We start from the raw sequence: 5,000 nt of genomic DNA, 5'->3' as shown, positions 1-5,000 counted from the left end.
TATGGGCCTAACACCCGCCGTGGGACGAGGCCTCGATCAGAAGGACACCGGCGCTCGCCGTTAGCCGCACTGGGACTTCCGTACGTCACAACTCGGCGCGCTCGAAAAGCGCGCAGATTCGACGCTGGACTCTTCCCGGTTCACTCGCCGTTACTCAGGGAATCCCTGTTGGTTTCTTTTCCTCCGCTTAATAATATGCTTAAATTCAGCGGGTGCTCTCGCCTGAACTCAGGTCGTATGTGTCAAGCGGGCCGCTTCTTACACGGCCCGCTGGCATCGCAAGTCGTCGCCGCCGGCGCCGACCGAGCGCGTACCGTCGCCGCCTTGGCCCACGGTCGGTCTTGATCTCGTGACCGGACCGACCGACCTGGACCCGCCCCTCGAACGTAGTTGAACACGTCGAGGGGCCGGCGGTGTACGGGACACGCGGTCGCGCCGAGAAAGCTCGGCGACCGCTTCAACTTGGGGCGACGCCCGGCCGTCTTCGCAGAGGCCAGGCGACGGCCCTCGGGTGAGGACGAACGCGACCCTGAGGCAGACGCGGTCCCGGGATTGACCCGAGACCGCAATTCGCGTCCAGAAGGTCGACGTTCAATGTGTTCTGCAATTCACATTACTTCTCGCACTTGGCTGCGTCCTTCATCGACTCGCGAGCCGAGTGATCCACCGTTAAGAGTCGTCCTCGACGTTTCGCCCGGCGCCGAAGCGCGAGGACGTCACACTGTGGGATCGACCACAAAACCACCACCGACAACAACTGCACAAAAACACCAACAAACGGCGCCGAGCGACCGCCGGGCTGGGCCGGCGGCACATCGAGCGCGGTGCCCAGAAGCCACCATCGCACTCGGCTGCCTTGCTATGCCAACGTGTTACGCGTGTCGCACGGGGCGGAACCCCGATTGACGGCCGCCCTCTCGGCGGCACCCAAAGACAATTAAGTGCGCGGTCGGCCGGGGCCTACCACCACTTTCGGTAATGATCCTTCCGCAGGTTCACCTACGGAAACCTTGTTACGACTTTTACTTCCTCTAAATGATCAAGTTTGATCGTCTTCTCGACACGCCGACGCGGCCGTTGCCAGCCGCGACGGGGCCGATCCAAGGATCTCACTAAACCATTCAATCGGTAGTAGCGACGGGCGGTGTGTACAAAGGGCAGGGACGTAATCAACGCAAGTTGATGACTTGCGCTTACTGGGAATTCCTCAATCAAGGGAAACAATTGCAAGTCCCTATCCCAATCACGAATGAGGTTCAACGGGTTACCCGGACCTTTCGGCCTAGGTTAGACACTCGCTGCTTCACTCAGTGTAGCGCGCGTGCGGCCCCGGACATCTAAGGGCATCACAGACCTGTTATTGCTCAATCTCGTGTGGCTAAACGCCACTAGTCCCTCTAAGAAGTTAGACGCCGACCGAGAAGGTCGCGTAACTATTTAGCATGCCAGAGTCTCGTTCGTTATCGGAATTAACCAGACAAATCGCTCCACCAACTAAGAACGGCCATGCACCACCACCCACAGAATCAAGAAAGAGCTCTCAATCTGTCAATCCTACCTGTGTCCGGGCCGGGTGAGTTTCCCCGTGTTGAGTCAAATTAAGCCGCAGGCTCCACTCCTGGTGGTGCCCTTCCGTCAATTCCTTTAAGTTTCAGCTTTGCAACCATACTTCCCCCGGAACCCAAAGACTTTGGTTTCCCGGAAGCTGCCGGAAAGGTCGTCATGGTAACGCCTCCCGATCGCTAGTTGGCATCGTTTATAGTCAGAACTAGGACGGTATCTGATCGTCTTCGAACCTCTGACTTTCGCTCTTGATTAAAGAAAACATTCTTGGCGAATGCTTTCGCAGTAGTTCGTCTTCCGCCGATCCAAGAATTTCACCTCTAACGGCAGAGTACGGACGCCCCCGTCTGTCCCTCTTAATCATTACCTCGTGCTCCGAAAACCAACAAAATAGAACCGAGGTCCTATTCCATTATTCCATGCAACACTATGCAGGCGAACAGCCTGCTTTGAACACTCTAATTTTTTCAAAGTAAACTTATCGGCCACCGCCGACACTCAGTCAAGAGCACCGACGGAGAACCGAAGGTGAGGCGAACGCAACCAGTGACACGCCTTGCGACGGACCGGCGGCGCTCGCCCAAAATCCAACTACGAGCTTTTCAACCGCAACAACTTTAGCATACACTGTTGGAGCTGGAATTACCGCGGCTGCTGGCACCAGACTTGCCCTCCAATGGATACTCGTTAAGAGTTTTAGGATGTACTCATTCCAATTACAGGGCCTCGTTAGAGTCCTGTATTGTTATTTTTCGTCACTACCTCCCCGTGTCGGGAATGGGTAATTTGCGCGCCTGCTGCCTTCCTTGGATGTGGTAGCCGTTTCTCAGGCTCCCTCTCCGGAATCGCACCCTGATTCCCCGTTACCCGTTATCACAAAGGTAGGCACGAAGCGTACCTTCGACAGTTGATAGGGCAGACACTTGAATGATACGTCGTCGGTGCAGAGACCGTACGATCCGCGTGGTTATCCAGAGTCATCAAACGTCACAGGACGAACCCGGTCGGTTTTGATCTGATAAAAGCGCGCCTCCCGAAGTCGGCGCTTAATGCATGTATTAGCTCTAGAATTACCACAGTTATCCACTTCGCTTACGAGACCAAATAAACCAAGACTGATTTAATGAGCCATTCGCAGTTTCGCTTTACGAGAACTCGTACTTGCACCTGCATGGCTTAATCTTTGAGACAAGCATATCACTACTGGCAGGATCAACCAGATAGCTGCGACAGCTGCGCTCGGCCCTTGCTGGGCCGCCCGGCGCGTGCTCGTCGCATTCGTTTAAGACCGAGGCGATCGCCTGCGGCCGTACTCAGCTTCGACAGTCGCTGGCCGCGACGTCCACGCTCTCGCCGGCAGTGCCAGGCGGAGCGATTTGCGTTTTTTCTTTGCTCGCCCTCTCTCGGGCTCGATCCATTCAGTTTCGCACAAACAAGAGCTCTGCCGGCCGCCTGCAGCGGTGCCTAAAACCCGGGCATAACAATGCGACCGTTCTGCTAGGCCGACAAGCGCTCAAGCCAGACGCTCGATCGAACGCCCCCTACATATTAGTCGAGACAACGGCTCGCTCATTAGCATCGCGTTTGTACTTTAACTTTTTTCGGCTCGGCTTCTTTCGACGCCGATGCCGGCGACGCAGCACTCTCTCGCCCGCCAGCCACCGAGAAAAGGGTGCGCTCCGACCGGCCCCGCACCGCTCTTTCTTGGCTCATTCGAAATTACTGTCTTTCGCTCTGACATGCCTTACCTAGGGTTAGGTTAGTATGCTTGCACGTTTGTACTTTAACTTTTTTCGGCTCGGCTTCTTTCGACGCCGATGCCGGCGACGCAGCACTCTCTCGCCCGCCAGCCACCGAGAAAAGGGTGCGTTCCGACCGGCCCCGCACCGCTCTTTCATGGCTCATTCGAGTTTACTGTCTTTCGCTCTGACATGCCTTACCTAGGGTTAGGTTAGTATGCTTGCACGTTTGTACTTTAACTTTTTTTGGCTCGGCTTCTTTCGACGCCGATGCCGGCGACGCAGCACTCTCTCGCCCGCCAGCCACCGAGAAAAGGGTGCGCTCCGACCGGCCCCGCACCGCTCTTTCTTGGCTCATTCGAAATTACTGTCTTTCGCTCTGACATGCCTTACCTAGGGTTAGGTTAGTATGCTTGCACGTTTGTACTTTAACTTTTTTCGGCTCGGCTTCTTTCGACGCCGATGCCGGCGACGCAGCACTCTCTCGCCCGCCAGCCACCGAGAAAAGGGTGCGCTCCGACCGGCCCCGCACCGCTCTTTCTTGGCTCATTCGAGTTTACTGTCTTTCGCTCTGACATGCCTTACCTAGGGTTAGGTTAGTATGCTTGCACGTTTGTACTTTAACTTTTTTCGGCTCGGCTTCTTTCGACGCCGATGCCGGCGACGCAGCACTCTCTCGCCCGCCAGCCACCGAGAAAAGGGTGCGCTCCGACCGGCCCCGCACCGATCTTTCTTGGCTCATTCGAAATTACTGTCTTTCGCTCTGACATGCCTTACCTAGGGCTAGGTTAGTATGCTTGCACGTTTGTACTTTAACTTTTTTCGGCTCGGCTTCTTTCGACGCCGATGCCGGCGACGCAGCACTCTCTCGCCCGCCAGCCACCGAGAAAAGGGTGCGCTCCGACCGGCCCCGCACCGCTCTTTCTTGGCTCATTCGAGTTTACTGTCTTTCGCTCTGACATGCCTTACCTAGGGTTAGGTTAGTATGCTTGCACGTTTGTACTTTAACTTTTTTCGGCTCGGCTTCTTTCGACGCCGATGCCGGCGACGCAGCACTCTCTCGCCCGCCAGCCACCGAGAAAAGGGTGCGCTCCGACCGGCCCCGCACCGCTCTTTCTTGGCTCATTCGAAATTACTGTCTTTCGCTCTGACATGCCTTACCTAGGGTTAGGTTAGTATGCTTGCACGTTTGTACTTTAACTTTTTTCGGCTCGGCTTCTTTCGACGCCGATGCCGGCGACGCAGCACTCTCTCGCCCGCCAGCCACCGAGAAAAGGGTGCGCTCCGACCGGCCCCGCACCGCTCTTTCTTGGCTCATTCGAGTTTACTGTCTTTCGCTCTGACATGCCTTACCTAGGGTTAGGTTAGTATGCTTGCACGTTTGTACTTTAACTTTTTTCGGCTCGGCTTCTTTCGACGCCGATGCCGGCGACGCAGCACTCTCTCGCCCGCCAGCCACCGAGAAAAGGGTGCGCTCCGACCGGCCCCGCACCGCTCTTTCTTGGCTCATTTGAAATTACTGTCTTTCGCTCTGACATGCCTTACCTAGGGTTAGGTTAGTATGCTTGCACGTTTGTACTTTAACTTTTTTCGGCTCGGCTTCTTTCGACGCCGATGCCGGCGACGCAGCACTCTCTCGCCCGCCAGCCACCGAGAAAAGGGTGCGCTCCGACCGGCCCCGCACCGCTCTTTCTTGGC

The 5,000-nt window shown here is 56.1% G+C and overlaps 2 non-coding genes and 1 pseudogene across 2 annotated transcripts; all 3 read right to left on the bottom strand.

Annotated features, from left to right (window-relative positions):
* LOC144423703 (large subunit ribosomal RNA) overlaps positions 1 to 236 on the bottom strand; it is a 3,696-nt pseudogene extending 3,460 nt beyond the window's left edge.
* Positions 237 to 524: 288 nt separating this feature from the next.
* LOC144423507 (5.8S ribosomal RNA) lies at positions 525 to 678 on the bottom strand. Its single transcript, XR_013476001.1, has one exon. It is a non-coding gene; the product is annotated as a 5.8S ribosomal RNA (ribosomal RNA).
* Positions 679 to 976: 298 nt separating this feature from the next.
* LOC144423670 (small subunit ribosomal RNA) lies at positions 977 to 2,786 on the bottom strand. Its single transcript, XR_013476135.1, has one exon. It is a non-coding gene; the product is annotated as a small subunit ribosomal RNA (ribosomal RNA).
* Positions 2,787 to 5,000: the final 2,214 nt, after the last annotated feature.

This window comes from Styela clava, chromosome 5, assembly GCF_964204865.1.
Source record: "Styela clava chromosome 5, kaStyClav1.hap1.2, whole genome shotgun sequence".
Classification (NCBI taxonomy): domain Eukaryota; kingdom Metazoa; phylum Chordata; class Ascidiacea; order Stolidobranchia; family Styelidae; genus Styela; species Styela clava.
Note: the sequence above shows the minus strand (reverse complement) of the source record. Positions and strands in the feature narration are given on the sequence as shown.